Genomic DNA, 13,464 nt, shown 5'->3' with positions numbered 1-13,464 from the left:
CTAAATGCCCACCTTTCCTTGTTCTGCTGAGTTCATTTCTTCTCCACTCCGTCCATCCTTGAAGACTTGGAGTCAATCCTCTCAACCCCTGCCACTGCTTTATCAACTAAATTTATGTAATATTCTAAATCCCTTGCTGTCATCTCAACGATCTTCACAGCATCTTCACCAGGAATAGATTCCATCTCCAGAAACCACTTTCTTTGCTCATCCATAAGAAGCAACTCCTTATCTGCTGAAAGTTTTATCCTGAGATTGCAACAATTCAGTCACCTCTTCAGGCTCCACTTCTAATTCTAGTTCTCTCGCTACCTCCACCGCATCCGCAGTTACTTCCTCTGCTGAAATCTTGAACCCATCAAAGTCATCCATGAGGGTTGGAATCAACTTCTTTCAAACTCCTGTTAATATTGATATTTTGACCTCTTCCCATGAATCACAAATGTTCTTAATGGCACCTAGAATGGTGAGTCTTTTCCAGAAGGGTTTCAATTTACTTTGCCCAGATCCATCAGAGAAGTCACCATCTATGGCAGCTATAGGCTTATGAAATGTATTTCTTAAAGAATGAGACTTGAAAGTCAAGACGACTCCTTGATCCATGGCCTGCCGATGTCGTGTTAGCCAGCACGAAAACGACGTGAATCTTGTACATCTCCATTAGAGCTCCTGGGTGACCAAGTGCATTGTGTAAGAACAGTAACATTTTGAAAGGAATCTTTTTCTGAGCAGTAGGTCTCAACAGTGGGCTTAAAATATTCAGCAAATTATGTTGTAAACAGATGTGCTGTCTCCCAGGGTCGTGGTTCCATTTATAGAGCACAGGCCGAGTAGATTCGGCATAATTCTGTACGGGCCCTAGGATTTTTGGAATGGGAAATGAGGATTGGCTTCAACTTAAAGTCACTGGCTGCATTAGCCCCTAACAAGAAAGCCAACCTGTCCTTTGAAGTTTTAAAGCCAGAATTGACTTCTCCTCTGTAGCTATGAAAGTCCTGGATAACATCTTCCAATAGAAGGCTGTTTCATCTACGCTGAAAATCTGTCGTTGAGTGAAGCCACCTTCATGAATTATCTCAGCTAGATCTCTGGATAACTTGCTGCAGCTTCTACATCAGCACCTGCTCCTTCACCTTTTTGCACTTTTATGTTACAGAGTTGGCTTATTTCCTTGAATCTCGTGACCCAACTTTTACTAGCTTCAAACTTTTCTTCTGTAGCTTCTTCCCCTCTCTCAGCCCTCATATCATTGAAAAGAGTTAGGGCCTTGCTGTGGATCAGGCTTTGGCTTGAGGGAATGTTGTGGCCGGTTTGATCTTCTATCCAGACCACTAGAGCTTTCTCCATATCAGCAATAAGGCCGTTTCACTGTCTTACCATTTGTGTGTTTACCGGGGCAGCACTTTTAATTTCCTTCAACTTTTCCTTTATACTCACAACTTGGCTAACTGGTGCAAGAGGCCTAGCTTTTGGCCCAGCTTTTGGCCCATCTTTGATTTTGACAGGCCTTCCTCACTGAGTTTAATCATCTTTAGCTTCTGATTTAAAGTGAGAGATGTGCTACTCTTCCTTTCAGTTGAACAGTTAAAGGCCATTGTAGGGTTATTAATTGGCCTAATTTAGATGTTGTTCTGTCTCAGGGCATAGGGAGGCCCAAGGAGAGGGAGAGAGACGGGGGAACGGCTGGTCGGTGGAGAAGTAGGAACACACCATGACATTTATTATGTAGGCTTGCCTTCTTATAGGAGTATAGTTTGTGGAAACTGAGGCACAAAGAGGTTCAGTGACTTGCCCAAGGTCACAGAGCCAGTAGGTGGTGAGCTGGGACTGGAAGCCAGGTCCTGGCTCCCACCTTCAGGCTCTAACCCTAGACTATACCACCCTGATCTCCAAGAGCCTGTCTGGCTCAGAGAACTAACTCTAGGCTACGCAGTCCATAAGTATCGATAGTTTTCTTAGCACCTGGCTCGACTTTCCCGGGTTCATTCACACATTCATCCATCCTTTCCTTTACTCATGCATTCATTCAACAAACAATCATCTCCGGTGCACAGGGCACTGCTCTGGCTACTGAGTATAGACATGCCCTCGAGGGGACGATATTTTAGTAAGGTAGACAGACAATAATACATACATTATACATCTATAGGGTTTATATGTTTTATTCAATACAAAATATACTATGTCAGGATGTGACACGTGCCATAAGAAGATAAGGCAGCTACAGGAGGTGGGTGGGTGATGGTGGTGGCCAGAAAAGACCTGTCTGAGGATGTAATATCTGAGCAGAGACTGCGTGAAGCAAAGCGAGGTGGCGGGGGGTGCCCTGGGGATCCAGGAGAGAGCCTTGCAGGTAGAGGAGATGCTAAGTACAAAGGCCCAGGGGCAGGCGTGTGTGGAGTGCACGACCCGGATTGAGCCGACAAGGCTGGCGAGTGTCGGGCCAGACTGTGGTTCGAAGGGGAGGGAGAAGCCGGTGGGAGGGCTGTTCCCTCATGAGGGGGCAGGTGAGGTAGGGGGCCAGAAGGAGATGAGTGATGGAGAAGGCCTCTCGGTGAGCGAGGAAAGAGCTGAGACCGAGAAGAAGGAGAAGGCAGCCCTCAGTTGACTCCTGGAAGGTCGGTTGTGTGAGGAAATAGAGTCCACTTTTGGGTGGCTGGGGAGGTAGCCTGAGTGATGCTGGGGCCGGGACAGAGAGCTCAGCCCAAGGAGGAGGTCAGCGTGCCTGGGAGGGACGGGGAGAGGCTGGAGCCACTGATATTTGAGATGGAAAAGCCCCACTAGGTCAGAGTGGATCCCTTGGGGCTCGTGGAGGAGACGTGGTGGCAGGAGAAAGCCCACGTGCTCATTTCATGCTCCGGCTGAGAGCCCGAGCTGGAGATGGGAGCTAGTTGAAATTATTCGAGAATTTATTTAAGGCATTCAAACTTTTCTGCACTCAGGGGGCCTCGAGAGAACCACACATCCTCTCCTCCACAGCTGGCCCCGGAGCCACGGCAGTGGCACAGCAGGCCCCTGGGCCACCCCTGTGTACTATGGGGTCGGGGGGGAGGGCAGGCTGCCCCCATCCCTCCTCTCACCCTGGAAGGCCTCTGGCTGGAGTGTCCTGGGGTGGGTGGTGGGCTGCATTCCCCATTCCCCTGCCTGGTGCTCAGGCAAACAGATGTTGAGGGCACGGCCGGCCAGTGTTTCCTCCTCCACCCTGGGCTCTAGGGGAGGGCTGCATGCCAATGGTGGAGGGTGACCAGGGGACAAGGATCCTCCCCGCATTCCTTAACTGAGCCTATCACCGTGGGCTGGGGCCTTAATAGCCTTCTCCTGGACACCTTTAAAAGTTTCACTTTTTCTAGGTATTGTTGCCTCAGAAATTTCTCTGAGCTTCATCCAGTGTACCCCGAGACCACTTTGCAACACCTGTGTGGTGTGGGGGAATAAAAATATAGGACTGACACAGTCCTGTGCATTGTTATGAGCATAGACTCAGGGGCCAGACTGCCTGGGTTCAAATCTCAGCTCCATCACTTACCAGCTGGGTGACCTTGGACCAGTTACTTAACCTCTCTGCCTCAACCTCTACGTCTGTAAAGTGTGGGTAACGATAATACCCATCCAAGAGAGTGGTTGTGAGGATAAATGTATTAGGATATCAAAGGGCTCAGGTAGGTGCCTAGCATATAGAGAGGAGTCGAGAAGTGTTAGCTATTATTTTGTTCTGTATTTTGAACAATCAGTTTGTCCGGGTGATCCTGATGAAAGCTGGGGACCACTGTTCTGCCGACTAGCGATTGTGACAGTAAATCTCCTATCCCCAGCCTGCTCAGGGAAGGGTCGTGGAAAGCATTCATGTGGATAGTCCGTCTTTTTGTTGTTTATTTGTCCATATAGGCATTTTAAACTTATTCATTCACTCTTTCATTCATTTGTTCATTCATTAGACATCTTTCCAGAGCCCTAGAGCCAGGCGGGAATGCAGAGATGACTGGTACCTGGTCATTGCCCTTCAGCACTCACACTCACACATACATGGGGAGACTCCTGTCCACACACACTCACCTTCATTCATCCCTGACCTTGAGGAAGCAGCTCTCAGCCCAGCGGGGGAGGCAGCCGTCCAGTTACTGTCTGATGCACTAAGTGCTGACAGAGGCGTACAAGCCTCTGAGAGGTGAGGACAAAAAATTCTGCCGGTGGGGAAAAGGGACTGGCAGGATCAGGGCAAGTGGCACCAAGCAGGTAATTTTTGAAACCCAAACAGAAGGTCAGGATTGTGGAGGACATTTATTGACATGAGAACCATGGTGGTTAATTAAAGGGGGTGGGCTCTAGAGCCAGAAGACCTAGATGGACTTGTGACTTCCTGGCTCCGTGTCTCTGTTTTCTCATCTGTAAAATGGGAATAAACTGTAGTACCTCCCGTATAGGTTCTATGAGCGTATTTATGTAAAGCATTTGGCATGTAAAGCATGACTAACACAGAGTCCATCTAGGGCTTGTTTGGTGACTCAGAGGTATCTCAATGTTGCTGTCAGGGACCGGGTACCTTCTGTCTTTCTGTTCCTTTGAGGATTTTACCTCAGCATTACAAGTTGGCTGCTGCATCTCCAGATGTCACATCTGCATTCTAGGCAGGAAGAAGCCTAAAGCCAACAGGTGGCATGCCTACCGAGTTTGTCCTTTTCACACAAGCTTTCCCAGGACAGCCACCCAACAACTTCCAATTAATCTCTTTGTCCAGAAGAGGTCCATGGCTACCCTTAGTCCCACAGTGAATGGAAGGGTGAACTAGATGAAGTCTAGGATTCCAGGATGTGAAAATTCCACCCCAGACCCAGATAGGGCAGTGCAGGCAGCAGTAGGAGGATGTGAGCTCCTTGAAGCTATTAATTCAACTAGGATTCCCAGGGCCTAACCCAGCATCTCCCTTAGTAGGTACATGAATAATATTTTTTGGATGAATGAACTAGCTTATAATCTCTTCAAAGTCAGGGATCATACCTTCTTTATTTTTATATCCCTGGCAAGTGCCGGGGATATTAGATCAATATAGGACTGTGTTATCCTGCTAGCACCATGAGACCAGGGACTGTCCCTTATTAATCCTAGTTCGGTGGTTCAGTGACTGATCTGGTGCCTGGTCCACAGCAGGATACACAACAGGCTTTGTTCAACGGTTTAGCCCTCTGGCTGACCAAGAGCTCTGGTCTCCTGCCTCCCGCCTCAGGAGTCTTACTTGATCTTGTGGTGCTGTTCTCCGTCAGAAGTGGAAAACCGGGTACCTCACCTTTTTATTAAGGAATCAGAAGACTTTCCTGTCTAATGAATCTGCTCCTTCCTGGCTGGCATTGTCAGTAGCAGCAAATTGGAAGGTGATTAGCGGGAAGTCTGCCACTGGCTGTCTCTGGCTCTACCCTGGGAAATTTCTCCCTCACCTAGAACGGGAGGGGGCTGGGTCCTGCCAGGATGCCTCGCCCTAGGGAGACCTTGCCGTGCCCTTCATGGACTCCAGAGCCTGAGGTAAGAAGATGGGAGCACAGAGGCCACTGGGTCAAAGGAATGTCCTTTCTGGGAGGCCATCCAAGGAGCTGTTCTGGCCATGATACCTCAGTTGGGGCATATCTGATGTGTTCAGAGGTGTCCTAGGAGAAAGCCCCAGAGGCCCCTTTCTCCCTGAGAGTCCACGTCATTCCCCTGTCTGTCACCGCTTATCACCCCTTCTCCTATCTACTTTTTAATGTGACCTCCAAAAAAGGGAAAGTTAGCTTTCTGGACAGAACTGACCTAGAAAAGAGGTTTCCATGTCAAGCAGTATTGGTCAGACCCAGCAAATATTCCAGGGTCCATCGTCCATCCAACCACTCCTGGAGCCACCACACACAGCATTCCCTGGAGGTCTGCAGAACAGGAAGAGCCTTCATGCTACTGGGAATCAGGGGAACGCGCCAGGAGAGGTCCAGCCAGCCCTTTCCCATGTCCCTCCATCCCCAAGGTGAAGGATGTTTTTGTTCCTTTGCAGAATATTCACTACGCATGTGCATTACGAATCTGGTGTTTTCTGTCCATTCACAAACCCCACAGCACTGTAGGGATGTTTGCCCCACCCAGCAAGTAAATGCCTTGAAGGTAAGGGCTATTTTGTGTTCGTTCTGCAGCCTCGTTGCTTAGTGAGCTCTCAGCAAGTGTTAAACAAATGAAGGAATGAACAAAAGATGCTGGAGCCCCCAGGAACCATTTAGACTCATCCGCTTGCTTTGCAAGGAAGAGTCAATAGGGTCCCAGCTTGTCCAATGAAGGTCCAGCGTCCCCAGAGAGAAGCAGATTTTTGTATCTGTGTTGAGTCAGGCTCACCGCTAACTTATCGTGCAAAGTGAAGGCACACTTGGCAGCACACTTGAACACATGTATCTTCTGAAATTAAAAGGAAAATGAAGGATGATCCCGTCCATTTTGGAGAACTCTTCCTCATTAGCTGGCTTAGTAGTCACAGCTTGCGTGTTAGGTATCATTATCCCCATTTATCGATAAAGGAACTGGGGCTCAAATAAGTTACATGATTGACCCAGGTCACAGTGAGTTAAGAAGAAGACCTGGGACTCAAACCGAGACCATCTGCCTCCATACCTTTCAGGCAGTCCCTGGTGGGGTATTCTGTGCAGGGCTTTGGTGCCAGTTACAGAGAACTTTGAGACCTGGTCCTTGTAATCTAATAGTCCTGATACGAACAGAATTGACTCAGTAAAAGGGTTTCCACGTCAAGAGATGTTGGTCAGACCCAGGGAATGTTCCAAGGGTCTATCATTAGAACACCGCTCATGGAGCCACTGCTTTCACTGGGGAGGAAACCAAATAACTAGCACTCACATTGGTGCTTCCTATTGGTGCTGTAACAAAATACTACAAACCTGGTGACTTATCTATCTATCATCTTACAGTCCTGGAGGGCAGAAGTCTGAAATCAAGGTGTCAGCAGGGCTGTGTTCCTTCTGGAGGCTCTGGGGAGAACCTGCTTCCTTGCCTTTTTAAAAAAATAAAATAAAATAAATTTATTTATTGGCTGTGTTGGGTCTTTGTTGCTGTGCGCGGGCTTTCTCCAGTTACAGCAAGCAGGGGCTACTCTTCATTGTGGTGCACGGGTTCTAGGCACGCGGGCTTCAGTAGTTGTGGCACGCAGGCTTAGTTGCTCCGTGGCATGTGGGATCTTCCCGGACCAGGACTCAAACTCGTGTCCCCTGCATCGGCAGGTGGATTCTTAACCACTGTGCCACCAAGGAAGTCCCTTGTCTTTTCACCTTCTAGCCCTGGCTCCTGGCCCCTTCCTCACGTCACCCCGACCTCTGCTTCTGTTGTTACATCTCCTTGTCTGACTCTGACCCTCCTGCCTCCATCTGATAAAGACTCTTTTGAGCCCCCAGGGTAGTCCAGGATGATCTCTCATCTCAAGATCCTCAACTTCATCACATCTGCAAAGTCCCTTTTGCCATGTAAGGTAACATATTCATGGGTTCTGGCGATCAGGATATGGACATCTTGGGGAACATTATCCAGCCTCCCCAGAATTTGATAAATCCTGGTGAAGGGAGGGAGGGAGGAAGGAAGGATGGAAGGAGGGGAGAAAGGAGGGAACGAAGAAGGAAGAAAAGCACAGCGTGTTGTGCGTGTGTGGAAACCCTGCGGCCCCTTCTGTGTGCGGGGCACATGACAGACCCAACTATGCCGCTCATTTACTTAACAAACATTCATGGAGCACCTGGTAATATGCTGGGCACTATGGGTGAAACAAAGATAAATAATAGATGGGGCATGGCCTCCAGGTGCCTTCAGTCCAGCCGGGAAGTGAAGGTCTGAACACAAGTAATTTTAACTCAGGGAAAGGGAAGAAGGCAACACCCCCAAGAGAGAAGCGTGGCTCTGAGCCCCAGGGCTCCAGGCTAGCAACCTGGCACTTTTTCATTACTGGTTGGTTTTGCAGGAATGGCCGTAAGGGGAGAAGAAGTGGGTAGGAGAGCCACATCTGCATTTACCACCGCTCCTGTGGCCCCCCTCTTGGGAAGGGACGGGCTTCAGCATTCAACATCCACTCAGCAAGTACTGATGGGGAGGGAGAGCCTCCAGAAGCAGGCCTGGCTCATCTGGAGACGACAAGCTCCCTCAACAGCCCCCTCACGGTGCCCAGGCTGTCTGCTTCCTCCTTCCTTCGTGCCTGTGCTGTTTCTGTGCTGGTAACACTCATGGGTGCACACTTATTCAGAGGTGTGCATACACACGGGTGCACACACACGCGCGCGCCAGATCACGTGCACACCCCGCCATCACTACCATCTGGGATGTTGAAACTGCAGCCTGTGTACAGTCTCCTTGCTGCCTCTTCTTCCTGCCCCGCGGGCTGCTTCTCCACCCTCTCCCTCTGAGGACCTCACAGCTCCACACCTCACCTTCCTGACTTCCCATCCTGTCCTTTCAGGCCTCCACGCTGTGAGAGCCTGTGTGTCTCTTCTTCTGTTTCCCTTCATCTCTAGTTTTCCTTTCTCTGTCTGTTCCATCTGTCACTGCTTCTCTCTCCACTCCAGTGATGTGTGTGTGTGTGTGTGTGTGTGTGTGTGTGTGTAAAAGAGCGAAAGAGGGAGAGAGGGAGACCATTCCCTTTCAGAGTTTTTCTCCTTGATTTAGCTACAGTTTCCTTCTAAAGAAATCACAGATGCAGCAGAGCTGTTTTCAACTGCTGCGGGGAAGAATGATGCAGAAATCTTGCCAGGATGAGATCAAGATATTTGAATGAGGCCATGAAACCAAGTGCATGTCTTCTCCAGCACACCAGCTGCCCCTGCTGCCCAAGTTGGCTGGCTTCTGGTTCCTAGGGGCACATCTTAGTGTCACAGGGAGGAAAGACAGACCAGCTCTGGGGAATGATGATGCCTCTTGGGGCAGACGGGACTGATACTCTCCTGTCCTTGAGGGTTTCACAAATCAACGTGGAGGATGAAGGTTGGCCAAGAGGCTGACTGTGCTCTGAGCCCTGGAGGGGTGGCCCGAGGCTGCAAGAGGGAAAACAGGCGATCTTCATTCCTTCAGGCCCTGTGTCTGCACGTCCACTGAAATCACCTCCCTAAATTCAATTCCCACTATATCTGTAAGAAATCTGGGTGGATCCTTGCAGGACTAGAAATGAGCACACCAGGGCTCAGAGAGGGTAAATAGCACCCCGAGGCCATACAGCTAGTGGGTCATCTGTGGACCCAATCCTAGGTCTGCCTGATTCTTTCACCACTCAAAGCACATGTGGTTTCTTGGAAAAAGAGATGCTATGACTCAGGATTTAGGCACCGACTTTGCATGTTGGGAAATCCCCTAAATAAATGCATCCTCTTCGTCGGATCCAGGGGCTTGCGGAGGCCAAAGATGCTCGGGCTTTAGTTTGTCTACCCAAGGTTATGGGTTTGGAAACCAGATCCTGAAGCTTGCCCTCTCTTAGGGAAACTCTCTGCATTAAGCTTCAGACTTTCTAATCAGAATATGCGTGGTATATACACAAAGGTATCAAGGTTTTGAATTTATGCAAATGTGTATCAGAGGCTGTTTTATCTTTGTCTTACACATTGACGACCTTGTCTGCAGGCTCTTGGTAAGGAAGCCTGCTTGACCTGGGTGCAGGTAAAACACCTGGGAGCAGCCCTCAATCCGTGTAGCGTGGGGATTAGCAGGTAAATATCCCAGCTTTCTCACCTCTCTGGAAGACAACTGAGGCACAAGCTACGTCTCCCAGAGGCCCCCACTGGGGGTGAGCCCAGGGGTCCCCAGCAGTGGCCTGCTCTTTGCAGTGACTTGTACTAGCTTCCTCTCTCCCTTGTCTCCCTCTCCTACTCCACTCTGGATTCTCCTGGGGTCTCCCTAGATTATCCTCAGATCCTGGAATCAGGTTCTATTTCTGGGGACCTCAGCCCAGGACAGCCCCACTGAGGAGCAAGGGAGCCAGAATTCAAACCCAGGTCTGGCTGAGTCCAAAGCCCACACGCCTAACCTTTATGCCACAACTGCTCTGTGACCAAGGAAGCCATACCCATGTTTGTGTTAACCTTCTGTTACCGGCAGACTTCCATTACACTGAATCTACTCGTTCTCTGAGGATTCAGAAGGCACTTAGTGAAGATGCTAGAAACCCTCATTTCCCTTTTGTAGCTTGGGTCCTCCTGGGTATTGGTAAATTAGCAAGCTCGCAAGCTAACCGAGTTTAACCAAGTCTCTCTGCTAACCTAACCAGACTCACCTTCCAGGGTAGAGAAGGCAACTCCTCTGCTCTCCTGGCTTTGCTCAGTTGTAGATGGCCCAGGAGGGCACACCTGCCGGCTCCAGGCATGTTGAACAGCTTTATTAGGTTCACAGGAGATGGAAGTGAAACAATACAGAGAAAAGAACTTAGCACTCACTACTTCTCTTGTAGAGGAGACAAGTTCCAGAGAAAGAATAGATCAGGGCCTGGGTTTCTGCTAAGTTCTTTTTGTTAACATTTATGCCTGGGGGACCTTTAGACCTTGAGGACAGCTTATAATGTTTGCCATTTGTGTGATATCTTTATTTTTCTTTTAAATCAAAATTTGCTGTTATATCAACTGGCTTTGAAAGATGGGTTTTTGTTGTTTGTTTGTTTCTTATTAGAAACTGTAGGGGAAGGTGTGGTTCCAGGGGGTGTGGACGTGGAAAGCATTGTTCTCCTGACTGCGTTACAGCTGGTGGGACTGTGTAGGGGCTACAATCCTTAATCGTCCATTTGTCCAAGTCCTCCCCACAAAACCCTGTGGAAAATTACATCCTGAGATGGGAATAAGCCAACTGGACTTCACTGGGAGACCAAGGAAGGAACAGGCCGTTGTTAGAAGCTGAGAGAGGAACAAACGATCCAGAGAGCAGGGAGGGGGCAGACGAGATGTGAAGAAACCCACCACCAAGGTCATGGTCCCGTCTCCCTTATGTGAAGGTCTCCATGGAGTGTCACTGAGGTCCTCCTGGATGGGAAAAATGAAAATAAATGGAGAGGGAGAGGGAGGGAAGAGGAGTCACTTTTTTGAGACTTAAGTCCAAGGTTAACTGTCCAACTCACCAACAAATTTCCTCCAGCCTGTTAACAAGTATTGAAGATCCCCTTAGCCTATATCTATATCCTATATCCATAACTACAGCTATATCTGTATCTATCTTATATGTCATAGAATGGCCCCTTCAGGTCAGAGCAGAATTTTACTCATCTGGCCACTGCTGTCAGGCACCGACATATATGTCCGCTGGCTGTCTTACACAATAACACTTCTCTTCTGGGGTTTGGCCGTTGACAGAGGCCTTCTAATTTGAGACCCCAAGAGCTCTAGGACGTAGGGAGAGATGAGTCTGGATCATTCCCATTTACTTGCTGCTTTTTTTTTTTTTTTGCGGTATGCGGGCCTCTCACTGTTGTGGCCTCCCCCGTTGCGGAGCACAGGCTCCGGACGCGCAGGCTCAGCGGCCATGGCTCATGGGCCCAGCCGCTCCGCGGCACGTGGGATCCTCCCGGACCGGGGCACGAACCCGCGTCCCCTGCATCGGCAGGCGGACTCTCAACCACTGCGCCACCAGGCAAGCGCTACTTGCTGCTCTTGATTTCAACAGAGACCTCTCCTTGGGACATCATCCTCTCTGGTCCAGCATGCAGCTTCACTTGGAGAAGTGAGGGGGCAAGGGAGCACCCACTTGGCCAACCAGATCAGCTGGGACATCAGTCCTGAACATTAGTGGGTGTCAGAAAATGATCCTATCTATTATTCTCAATGTACATATGAGGAAATAGGTATTGAGAAAAGGAGGTGGCTTGCCAAGTTTCCCACTATTTGCACTGGCAGAAATCATCTTAGATACTTGGTTTAAGTTCTTCCCATTCCATTCTCTCCACTTATTAGCTCCTATTACATGTTATGCTAAGCACTGAGGATATTAAAACCAGACAATTGTCTTCTCTTTCTCATGCTTATGATGTGGAGGGAAGATGGACAATTAAATAAGCAGTAACAATGTGATGTGGTGAGTCTTACAATCAAGGAAGCACAGGTAGAATGAGGACTTTGTATCTAGTCTGGGAGTCTGTGATCCAGGAAGGCTTCCTGGAAGAAATGACATTTAAGCTAATATAAAATCTGAAGAATAAGTAGGAATTATCCAGGAGAATTGGGATGAGATGGTGAGGTTGGGAGAAAAATGGTCCAGGCAGGGGGAACAGCATGGGAAATATCCTGGCAATGAAATAGTGCATGATACATTTAAGGAATTGAAAATAGTACAGTATGGTTAGAACATACAAGCATGTTGGTTGGGGTAGGTGGGGCTAGGGAAACATACACAGGAGACTCAACTTCATGTACAGATTTAAGATTTTTGAGGGCAAGGACCATGTCTTTTGCTCCTCTGTGAGTTGAACAGCTCAGGGCTGAATATTAAGGCTTGATGTTACTATTTGCATGAATGAATTTATGAGGGCAAAACACCGCAGACATCCATGCAAACTCCTAAAAATGCTCATCTTTAGTTATATGGGTTAGGTATTAACTGAAATACAATTTCCTAAAAGCACCATGACATTTGAAGTCAGCTCACATCTTCATCAATGTTGGCTTCCTTGAGGCTGGGGAAAGTATCTTCCTGTCTCTCTGAGAGTTTTGCCCTTTACCCAGCATCTCTTCCAGCTTCTGGGTGGGTGAATGGACCCCTAGCCTTCCTTGTCAGGCTTTGCTTGGCTATCCCTCAGGTTCCCATGTAGGATCCCATGTAGCCTCTGGCTCAATGGCTAAAGGCTCACTGAACATTTGGAAATTTAACCTGAGGAAGTGGTTACACAGAGAGGTCAAGGCCAAAGGTGATATCAGAAAAGGAGCTGATTTCAGGATTAGAATTCATATTAACAGCTTGTAATCCTTACGGCCACGGACCCATCCTTTGCTGGGACACTTGAAAAGACACACCCACGTGCAAACACCAATGAATACGGTGTGGGTCTCCTTGTCTTAAGTCTCACGATGGGATGATGCTTTCTTTTCCTCCCTTGCTACTTTACTCCACATTTTCAGTCATTTTCCCTAATGAAACTAGCATGCAGAACGAATCCAAACATCAACTTAATTAATCAGCATTTGGCAGTCTATAACTACATGTTCTGGTCCAAATTACTTGTGACAACTTTCTTTATACAAAACCAGAACACCTACAGGGAGGCAGCGGCTCCGTCAGTGGCTCTGGCTGAAGAGCATGGCTCTTCAATTTATCTCATATATTTTAATAAAGTTGCAATAAACCTTTAGTCCCCAGGTATGACAGGGGGCACCTTGCTGCCAGAAAATGTCCTTATTTTATTTTTAACTCAATAAAGAAAACATAAAGTGCCCTGTGGTCTAGATGTGCTCTCCCCAAGAGCTACCCCTGGAAGGAGGGTGAGTTCATGTTCCAAAGATGCCT

The sequence above is a fragment of the Phocoena phocoena genome, chromosome 10 (genome assembly GCF_963924675.1).
Source record: "Phocoena phocoena chromosome 10, mPhoPho1.1, whole genome shotgun sequence".
Taxonomy (NCBI): Eukaryota; Metazoa; Chordata; class Mammalia; order Artiodactyla; family Phocoenidae; genus Phocoena; species Phocoena phocoena.
The sequence above is the reverse complement of the archived record's forward strand: the minus strand, read 5'-3'. Positions refer to the sequence as shown.